This window comes from Hemibagrus wyckioides, linkage group LG23 (genome assembly GCF_019097595.1).
Source record: "Hemibagrus wyckioides isolate EC202008001 linkage group LG23, SWU_Hwy_1.0, whole genome shotgun sequence".
In the NCBI taxonomy this organism is placed as follows: domain Eukaryota; kingdom Metazoa; phylum Chordata; class Actinopteri; order Siluriformes; family Bagridae; genus Hemibagrus; species Hemibagrus wyckioides.
Genome location: NC_080732.1, coordinates 3,005,321 through 3,017,396, shown reverse-complemented (window position 1 = coordinate 3,017,396; position 12,076 = coordinate 3,005,321).

Genomic DNA, 12,076 nt, shown 5'->3' with positions numbered 1-12,076 from the left:
GGGATGAATGGAACGAGGGATGAAGAGAAAGCAGAACACATTAAAAAGACAAACTTCACCTTAAACAGCTTGAGTTTTCTCTTATCTCTCACTGTTAGTACAAAGCTGGTGGGTTACAGGAACTATGTCTGGCATGTGTGTGTGTGTGTGTGTGTGTGTGTTTGTGTGTGTGTGTGTGTGTGTTTGTGTGTGTGTGTGTGTTGGGCATCTGACTGGTCCTTATGAGGAAATTTTTTTGGGGATAAAAAAAATCTAAACCAGATTACAATAATTAATAATGTGTGTGTGTGTATGTGTGTGTGTGTGTGTGTGTGTATGTGTGTGTGTTGCGAGCTGTGTAGAGCTGCCTGCTTATTTGATAAGAACTCGTCCATCCTGAAGAAAAATAAACAGGCCGGCGTGCAGGAAGAGCTGCTGCTACTGGAGCACAACACAATATTTACACGACAATACACACTCTTCTCTCTGCCACTTACTCACACACACACACACACACACAGTACAGAAGGGGAAACTAATGTTTTGTTCTATTTCAATGGACTTTAAACAAATCTGTTATAGTTTTTTTTGGACAAATTTCAACCAACATACACTTTGAAACTTAAAAAAAAGTTTATCAAATATTTAAGGTAAACAAATGTTGGACAAAACTATCGTCTTGACCGTCAAATTATTTTTCAAATGTGACTTTTAAATAAATTTTATTTTTGCTGATAAAAAGCTGCTATATACAACAACGGTGAGTAAATTATTTATTTATTTATTTTTTTTGGTAAAATATCCCAGTTAGAATCTCCCAGTCATTATGTGATTTCATCAGTTATTCCAGTAATAAAACAAGCAGCCAATCATAATAATCTTAATCAGATTTAAAAGGGAAAAAAGAAAGAAAAAGCCTGATAGATGCCTGGATTTTAGCCTGATCACTGTTAATGGAATCTATATATATATATAAATATATATGGAATATATATATATATATATATATATATAAATATATATGGAATATATATATATATATATATATAAATAAAATAAAAACATTCTTCCATCCAAAGCAGTATTTAATGACAGTAAGTCATTTTTAAAATAGATTTTTAAAGCCAGCAAAAAAAATGCTTGTAAAAATTATAGTAGAAATTTTAGTAGAAGAAATTATTTGTCTCTTTAGATTTGATTTCTTATCTTATAGATAAGATATATATAGATATATATTATAGTTATACTTATAGATAAGATATAGATAATATATATAGATATATATTATAGCTATACTTATAGATAAGATATAGATAATATATATAGATATATATTATAGCTATAATAAAATATAGATATAAATATAAATATAAATATATAAATATAGAAAATATAGATAAAATATATATATATATATATATATATATATATATATATATATATATATATATATATATATATATATATATATAAAATTGTATTCCTTCTCCAAGATTCTTCATTTCAGCTTGTAAAAAAACGTCTACGATCATTTCTTTACATGTGGCGCTGGTTTCTAAAGTGCTGACTTATCACAGCCCAGGCAGCAGAAACTTCTCTTTTCCAACCATTTTCAAAGCCATCTCAGCTACAATACATGTGTTTCTGTAGATATGAGAGAGAGAGAGAGAGAGAGAGAGAGAGAGAGCAAAAGAGAGAGAGAGGAAGAAAGGGTAACATAGTGGCTTGTGTTTGTTTATTTGTGATAATGTGCTTGTGTCGGTCCATCTGGAACCCTGCCTTTGACTTGGAGTGACAGATAGAGATCAGAGACTCTCTTATCAGCGCTGCAGTTCAGGGGATTGGCCTGGCTTCTCCATTCTGGGAAAGTTGTGACGAGACGCCATTAAGATGGCATGTCACTGTGGGCATACGGAGTCTTTACCAGCATAGATATACGTCTTAGTTAAAGAACAGGAACTACAGGACGGTTCACAGAAACATACGCATTGACTTTTAGCAAAAAATAACCAGCATGTACTGACCCTAGACCAAGAGATCCTACAACTATATAAGGCAACCGTACTCTGTGCCTAGGCAAATTCAAACCATAGCTGAACTCTAAGCCCAGTCTAATATTAAACATCTCAATTCCAGCTCAGGCTCTGCTTAGTATTATAGTGTCATATCTTTTGTACACTTTTCTGGCCACAATCTTCAGGATCTTACAGTCTGATTGACCCTCTGAACTCCTGTCTACTGCTTTACGACAGGAAAATATTTTTATACTGTTACACAGGAATCTCTTCCGAGCTTTTCAATTTATTTTTTTTAAATGGCTTTATCTTCATCCAAAAAAAAGTTGTTACACAGTACTGAAAAGTTTGCTCAGTTGTTACACAGTACTGAAAAGTTTGTTTTGTTGTTACACAGTACTGAAAAGTTTGTTTTGTTGTTACACAGTACTGAAATATTTTTGTTGTTACACAGTACTGAAATGTTTGTTTTGTTGTTACACAGTACTGAAATGTTTTTGTTGTTACACAGCACTGAAACGTTTGTTTTGTTGTTACACAGTACTGGAATGTTTTTGTTGTTACACAGTACTGAAAAGTTTGTTTTGTTGTTACACAGTACTGAAATGTTTTTGTTGTTACACAGTACTGAAACGTTTGTTTTGTTGTTACACAGTACTGAAATGTTTGTTTTGTTACACAGTACTGAAAAGTTTGCTTAGTTGTTACACAGTACTGAAATGTTTTTGTTGTTACACAGTACTGAAATGTTTTTGTTGTTACACAGTACTGAAAAGTTTGCTTAGTTGTTACACAGTACTGGAATGTTTTTGTTGTTACACAGTACTGAAATGTTTTTGTTGTTACACAGTACTGAAAAGTTTGCTTAGTTGTTACACAGTACTGAAATGTTTTTGTTGTTACACAGTACTGAAATGTTTTTGTTGTTACACAGTATTGAAATGTTTTTGTTGTTACACAGTACTGAAACGTTTGTTTTGTTGTTACACAGTACTGGAATGTTTTTGTTGTTACACAGTACTGAAAAGTTTGCTCAGTTGTTACACAGTACTGAAATGTTTTTGTTGTTACACAGTACTGAAACGTTTGTTTTGTTGTTACACAGTACTGAAATGTTTGTTTTGTTACACAGTACTGAAAAGTTTGCTTAGTTGTTACACAGTACTGAAATGTTTTTGTTGTTACACAGTACTGAAATGTTTTTGTTGTTACACAGTACTGAAATGTTTGTTTTGTTGTTACACAGTACTGAAACGTTTGTTTTGTTGTTACACAGTACTGAAATGTTTTTGTTGTTACACAGTACTGAAATGTTTTTGTTGTTACACAGTACTGAAAAGTTTGTTTTGTTGTTACACAGTACTGAAATGTTTTTGTTGTTACACAGTACTGAAACGTTTTTGTTGTTACACAGTACTGAAACATTTGTTTTGTTGTTACACAGTACTGAAACGTTTGTTTTGTTGTTACACAGTACTGAAATGTTTTTGTTGTTACACAGTACTGAAATGTTTTTGTTGTTACACAGTACTGAAACGTTTGTTTTGTTGTTACACAGCACTGAAAAGTTTGTTTTGTTGTTACACAGTACTGGAATGTTTTTGTTGTTACACAGTACTGAAAAGTTTGTTTTGTTGTTACACAGTACTGGAATGTTTTTGTTGTTACACAGTACTGAAACGTTTGTTTTGTTGTTACACAGTACTGGAATGTTTTTGTTGTTACACAGTACTGAAAAGTTTGTTTTGTTGTGACACAGTACTGAAAAGTTTGTTTTGTTGTTACACAGTACTGAAAAGTTTGTTTTGTTGTTACACAGTACTGGAATGTTTTTGTTGTTACACAGTACTGAAAAGTTTGTTTTGTTGTTACACAGTACTGAAATGTTTTTGTTGTTACACAGTACTGAAAAGTTTGTTTTGTTGTTACACAGTACTGAAATGTTTTTGTTGTTACACAGTACTGAAACGTTTTTGTTGTTACACAGTACTGAAACGTTTGTTTTGTTGTTACACAGTACTGAAAAGTTTGTTTTGTTGTTACACAGTACTGAAAAGTTTGTTTTGTTGTTACACAGTACTGGAATGTTTTTGTTGTTACACAGTACTGAAACGTTTGTTTTGTTGTTACACAGTACTGGAATGTTTTTGTTGTTACACAGCACTGAAACGTTTGTTTTGTTGTTACACAGTACTGAAACGTTTGTTTTGTTGTTACACAGTACTGAAATGTTTTTGTTGTTACACAGTACTGAAATGTTTTTGTTGTTACACAGTACTGAAACGTTTGTTTTGTTGTTACACAGCACTGAAAAGTTTGTTTTGTTGTTACACAGCACTGAAAAGTTTGTTTTGTTGTTACACAGTACTGGAATGTTTTTGTTGTTACACAGTACTGAAAAGTTTGTTTTGTTGTTACACAGTACTGAAATGTTTTTGTTGTTACACAGTACTGAAACGTTTTTGTTGTTACACAGTACTGAAAAGTTTGCTTAGTTGTTACACAGAACTGAAATGTTTTTGTTGTTACACAGTACTGAAATGTTTTTGTTGTTACACAGTACTGAAATGTTTTTGTTGTTACACAGTACTGAAAAGTTTGTTTTGTTGTTACACAGTACTGAAATGTTTTTGTTGTTACACAGTACTGAAACGTTTTTGTTGTTACACAGTACTGAAACGTTTGTTTTGTTGTTACACAGTACTGAAAAGTTTGTTTTGTTGTTACACAGTACTGAAATGTTTTTGTTGTTACACAGTACTGAAACGTTTTTGTTGTTACACAGTACTGAAAAGTTTGTTTTGTTGTTACACAGTACTGAAATATTTTTGTTGTTACACAGTACTGAAACGTTTTTGTTGTTACACAGTACTGAAAAGTTTGTTTTGTTGTTACACAGTACTGAAAAGTTTGTTTTGTTGTTACACAGTACTGAAATGTTTTTGTTGTTACACAGTACTGAAACGTTTGTTTTGTTGTTACACAGCACTGAAACGTTTGTTTTGTTGTTACACAGTACTGGAATGTTTTTGTTGTTACACAGTACTGAAAAGTTTGTTTTGTTGTTGCACAGTACTGGAATGTTTTTGTTGTTACACAGTACTGAAACGTTTGTTTTGTTGTTACACAGTACTGAAACGTTTGTTTTGTTGTTACACAGTACTGAAATGTTTTTGTTGTTACACAGTACTGAAACGTTTGTTTTGTTGTTACACAGTACTGAAAAGTTTTTGTTGTTACACAGTACTGAAATGTTTTTGTTGTTACACAGTACTGAAACGTTTGTTTTGTTGTTACACAGCACTGAAAAGTTTGTTTTGTTGTTACACAGTACTGGAATGTTTTTGTTCTTACACAGTACTGAAATGTTTTTGTTGTTACACAGTACTGAAAAGTTCTGTTGTTACACAGTACTGAAATGTTTTTGTTGTTACACAGTACTGAAAAGTTTGCTCAGTTGTTACACAGTACTGAAAAGTTTGTTTTGTTGTTACACAGTACTGAAATGTTTTTGTTGTTACACAGTACTGAAAAGTTTGCTTAGTTGTTACACAGTACTGAAATGTTTTTGTTGTTACACAGTACTGAAATGTTTTTGTTGTTACACAGTATTGAAATGTTTTTGTTGTTACACAGCACTGAAACGTTTGTTTTGTTGTTACACAGTACTGGAATGTTTTTGTTGTTACACAGTACTGAAAAGTTTGTTTTGTTGTTACACAGTACTGGAATGTTTTTGTTGTTACACAGTACTGAAACGTTTGTTTTGTTGTTACACAGTACTGGAATGTTTTTGTTGTTACACAGTACTGAAAAGTTTGTTTTGTTGTTACACAGTACTGGAATGTTTTTGTTGTTACACAGTACTGAAACGTTTGTTTTGTTGTTACACAGTACTGGAATGTTTTTGTTGTTACACAGTACTGAAATGTTTTTGTTGTTACACAGTACTGAAACGTTTTTGTTGTTACACAGTACTGAAACGTTTTTGTTGTTACACAGTACTGAAACGTTTTTGTTGTTACACAGTACTGAAACGTTTGTTTTGTTGTTACACAGCACTGAAAAGTTTGTTTTGTTGTTACACAGTACTGGAATGTTTTTGTTGTTACACAGTACTGAAAAGTTTGTTTTGTTGTTACACAGTACTGGAATGTTTTTGTTGTTACACAGTACTGAAACGTTTGTTTTGTTGTTACACAGTACTGAAATGTTTTTGTTGTTACACAGTACTGAAATGTTTTTGTTGTTACACAGTACTGAAACGTTTGTTTTGTTGTTACACAGCACTGAAAAGTTTGTTTTGTTGTTACACAGTACTGGAATGTTTTTGTTGTTACACAGTACTGAAAAGTTTGTTTTGTTGTTACACAGTACTGGAATGTTTTTGTTGTTACACAGTACTGAAATGTTTTTGTTGTTACACAGTACTGAAAAGTTTGTTCTGTTGTTACACAGTACTGAAATGTTTTTGTTGTTACACAGTACTGAAATGTTTTTGTTGTTACACAGTACTGAAAAGTTTGTTTTGTTGTTACACAGTACTGAAATGTTTTTGTTGTTACACAGTACTGAAACGTTTGTTTTGTTGTTACACAGTACTGAAATGTTTTTGTTGTTACACAGTACTGAAAAGTTTGCTTAGTTGTTACACAGTACTGAAATGTTTTTGTTGTTACACAGTACTGAAACGTTTGTTTTGTTGTTACACAGTACTGAAATGTTTTTGTTGTTACATGGTACTGAAACGTTTGTTTTGTTGTTACACAGTACTGAAAAGTTTGCTTAGTTGTTACACAGTACTGAAATGTTTTTGTTGTTACACAGTACTGAAAAGTTTGTTTTCTTGTTACACAGGACTGGAATGTTTTTGTTGTTACACAGTACTGAAATGTTTTTGTTGTTACACAGTACTGAAATGTTTTTGTTGTTACACAGTACTGAAAATTTTGTTCTGTTGTTACACAGTACTGAAATGTTTTTGTTGTTACACAGTACTGAAACATTTGTTTTTGTTACACAGTACTGAAATGTTTTTGTTGTTACACAGCACTGAAACGTTTGTTTTGTTGTTACACAATACTGAAATGTTTTTGTTGTTACACAGTACTGAAATGTTTTTGTTGTTACACAGTACTGAAACGTTTGTTTTGTTGTTACACAGTACTGAAATGTTTTTGTTGTTACACAGTACTGAAAAGTTTGTTTTGTTGTTACACAGTACTGGAATGTTTTTGTTGTTACACAGTACTGAAATGTTTTTGTTGTTACACAGTACTGAAAAGTTTGTTTTGTTGTTACACAGTACTGAAACATTTGTTTTGTTGTTACACAGTACTGAAACATTTGTTCTGTTGTTACACAATACTGAAATGTTTTTGTTGTTACACAGCACTGAAAAGTTTGTTTTGTTGTTACACAGTACTGAAACGTTTTTTTGTTCTTACACAGTACTGAAATGTTTTTGTTGTTACACAGTACTGAAACATTTGTTTTCTTGTTAGACAGAACTGAAAAGTTTGTTTTGCTGTTACACAGAACTGAAAAGTTTGTTTTGCTGTTACACAGTACTGAAAAGTTTGTTTTGTTGTTACACAGAACTGAAAAGTTTGTTTTGCTGTTACACAGTACTGAAAAGTTTGTTTTGCTGTTACACAGTACTGAAAAGTTTTTGTTGTTACACAGTACTGAAAAGTTTGTTTTGCTGTTACACAGTACTGAAAAGTTTGTTTTGCTGTTACACAGTACTGAAAAGTTTGTTTTGCTGTTACACAGTACTGAAAAGTTTTTGTTGTTACACAGTACTGAAAAGTTTGTTTTGCTGTTACACAGCACTGAAAAGTTTTTGTTGTTACACAGAACTGAAAAGTTTGTTTTGCTGTTACACACTGCTGAAAGCGTTCAGTTTTTCACACAGTCCTTGACAGTTTGTGCTTTAAGGGTTTTCACACCACTCAAAAAGTTTGCTTTCATGATGCACAGAAATTTGTGCACACAGAAGTGTGGCTAACCGATCAAATCATAACCGTCAAGACTCTCGACTCTTCAACAAGCTTGTGGTTAGCTAAGTGTACCTAAAAAAATATCAGATACTCCCCGAGCCGGAGGTGGAGTGTCTGAGGCGGAGACTAGCCTGAGCTTAACCTTAACCACAATAATTATGATCGAGTTATATGAGTAACCACGAGTATGACAGGTCATCAATCATTTCAACAGGTAACTGCACGGAAAAAAAGAGCATGTCTGGATGGACATTAACGTATACACACACACACACACACACACACACACTCATAATTCTCAATAGTGAATGCCGTTTGTGTCATTTCCTCAACATGTATGCTTATGCATAATGAACCCATTTGTCACAAACAGTTACCCAATCAAAACACAAGTATTTCCAGGCCTGTGGATGCATGTGGTCCATGCTGGTAGATTGAGAGTTTTGTCAAGAAGGTAATTTTCCTTGCGTGTGAGCTCTTACTCCCAGGTTGTGTCTCTGTGAGAAGTCATTTTGCAAGAGTGTTATTTGTAGAGGGTGAGATCACGCTCCATTGCTGATGGCGAGAATAAAGAAGTATTGAGGAGAAAGCCAGCCTAGGCCAAGAGCTTAGGTATATGGGCGCACACATACACACTTGTACATGCATACACACACACACACACGCACACACACACAGCCTGATGCACAAATGTGCACTTACACACAGAGGTGCATTTACCCCTATGAATGCACACACAGGCAGTGGACAAGGAGCTTAGTGGAGAGGCAGAGGACCATGGGGACTATCGTTTTCCTCGTTAATTATGACCGTCTGGCAAGGCCCAGAGTGCAGGAAGTATGAAGAGGGGGGAGGAATGGGGGGAAATAGAGGGAAAGAGACACAGGGAGGGAGTAGGACTGTAAAAAAAAACCTCAGAGAGCTGAGTGTAGGAGGAGAGAGTTAGTGAGGATGATAAAACCAGGTGTGCAGATGGAACAGGATTTAGGAGCACATCAAATCCCTGACATATTTCATTTCTTACCCTCTAAGAGCCAATACCTTCTAAAGTCCACCCTAAATCCTCCAGACTGAAGCCTCCCTTCACCCTCCACCCTACAAACCAGACGGCCGTTCATCATGCAGAGAGACTGCACAGATCACCCTTTCACCCAAGCTCATGGAAACACTGCTGTTATCCCTTTATATCCATGGGAACATTATCTTTCTCTTATCCAGGCACATTTTCCTCTCCTTCCATCTATGCAAGCATTTTTCCTAATACATTCATGCGGAAGTTACATTTTTTTAAAGCTATATCCATGAAAATGCAAACAAATCCTAGTTATAATAAATCCATAGTGAGGATATAAATATATGTTATTCTTATTTCCCTCCTATGTGTATGCACATTATCATACAGTTTGATAAATATGATTTCCAGTGCAGATTATGTCTCTTTTCATCTACTGTCTTGCTCATGTATATACGAGTCCAGGGTTTGTTTAAAAATGTATTACCAGAAGTCTCAGAAGATCCATTATGTTAAAGTGCAAGTCATGGAAAAAAATGTTCAAACCCACTGTTTACAAGATAACATATAAAAGAAAAATGCAATATCGTCTGGTTAACTCTAACATGGCACACCGAAGTGATGTTAATGCGTTCTGGCGGGCGATCGCAATTGGAAACACTACCTTCCCATGAAAACCAAGAGGTGTCGTTAACCTGGGCTAAGCTCGGGCCAGGCCGGGTCAGCGTCGCTCTGAACTGGGGATTTCAGAGGCTCCAGGATCAATTACCGAGTCAGACGCATCTGGAGCGAGTTACTCACGCCGACCCAATCCAACCCTGCCACGGCTCCACCGCCCTGCTCCTGACAACACAATCACACAACAATAAAAGCATATTTCACACACACACACACACACACACACACACACACACACACACATACACACACACATATACACACACACACACACTTTCTCTCTGTTGTGCTAAAAAATAATAACATCAATAATACTGCAGGAAATGAAGTGTCCTGGAGTCTAAGGCACAGGATCACAGGACTTTGGTGTGTACATAACAGCATGACACTGGAGTTTGTGAAAAATCTGGAGACGTCAAAGTGAGATTTGTGTGTTACTGGGATAGGAACCGGCTTTAAGCTGCTTGTTTATGACTCTTCATAAACTTTTTAAATGTGGCAAATGCGTCATTTTAAGTAACCGGGGCATTTTGTGTGTTTGGAGAGGTCTTGATGCTTCTGTAAGTCGTATGACCGCAATAAAAGGATGCGACACTGTGTATAAATCACAATCCGTGATGTGTCCAAAGTGTCGCATTCTTTTATTTTAAGTTGTCTTTATTAGTCACATATACATTACTGCACAGTCGCATATCCCATCCTTAGGGGTTGGGGTCAGAGCACAGGGTCAGCCATGCTGAAAACACTTTCTGACCAATCAGAGTTGAGAATTCAGCAGTGCTTTGTTATAACAGTGGTTAATAAAATTGCACCTATCCTAGAAAACTAGGGTACATGGATATAGCTCAAATAAATCCAGCGTGGCTCATGAGGCCCTGAGAGTGTGCACTGGTGATGATAACGTCATACTTGTACAGCGTTTTGGATTGCTGCTGTTGGTTTGTTGACCCTGGGCAGTTAGTAACACAAAGTGCAGCATGTTTTCTCAGCTGTATATTTCTCAGGACACAAATGAGGTGGTGTGTTAGTGCACTATTATTTTTGTCAGTCAGGAGGGAACATTTTTTAGTTTTGCAGTGACAAGCTGGCTTTCACTAAAACGCTGCTTTCCACCGTGAATTCATTCGCCTCGGCTCCCGTCCGATTCGATGTGGCGTTTGATTGGTGAAGCCATGAGTCATGTAAAGCACGAGCCCTTAGAGATGTAAGTATGTGACAGGTAATAATGCGAACTTAAAAGCTCCATAGAAACATCCTGTCTAGTATAAAATCTGGTCAAAGTAGGAAAAATTAGGAATGAAAATGCTGCTAGTTTTCAATCATGGTGACAAGATGACTTTGCGGAGCTGTTTTTTCTGAACGCAGCTTATTTTTAGTCATTATATGTTAAAATATAGTCTACTTGCTGCATAATACACGTTTATGGAAATGTTAGAAAGGCATCTAATTAGATTAGACTTGTTACCAGACATTAGCAGCGCAAAGTGGGAATGAAATGAACGTGTGAAGGCACCATGAGACAGCGAGTGTGACCCGTTCCCTGCTTTATCAGAGTGAGGAAGTGACACAGCTGCTGGGGTCACCAGGAGACTCTACGCTCAGGGGTCGTCGCCATGGCGCCCAGTGTCAAATAAAGAGGTTAAGCCTGCTGCGGAGGCTCAGTGGTCTCTATATTTCTCCTAAAATCAGACCTCTGAACACACCTACCCTCTCTGAACACAATGTACACAACACATTTGAATGACCCCACAAAACACACTACACACACACACACACACAAACACCAAAAACGAAATAAAACTCTGCACTGAAAGGCTCACAGCCTGAGGGCTTGCGATTTTACCCACATTTTCTTTCCATTTTCACACTTTTGCAATCTGATGATCTGCATAACAATCTGCTGGGAACTGAAATGATGCTGCGAGGGTGAAGGGGGACACTGCTGAGAGGGAGCAGTGCATGCTGGGAATGCTGCATGCTGGGACAGAGGCATTCTGGGAGGCTGTTCCCCCTGCAGGCCCAGCCTCTGGAGCAGCAGCATGGTTAATGGCCCTTTCATGGCTCGGCCACAAAGCCTTTTGTCCGCGCCTAATTCACTCAATGGTGCGTGGAGGAGAGGGGGAAGGGGCATGGTGAAAGCTCTCTTACCCTGTTCCTCTCTCTCTCTCTCTCTCTCTCTCTCTCCATAGACTGGAGGAGCGTGAAAAGTATTTTGACAGGTATCACAGGGTTTAAGATTGTTTTAGAAACTTTCAGTGCAAATTACAGCATTTTCTCACAAATATAGTGTATAATTCATTTATAACAACCACTTTGTGTTGTATAACAATTGTTATAGCAACATTTCATAAAATATTCAAGACTTTTCTCATTACATTTATTGTTTTTTA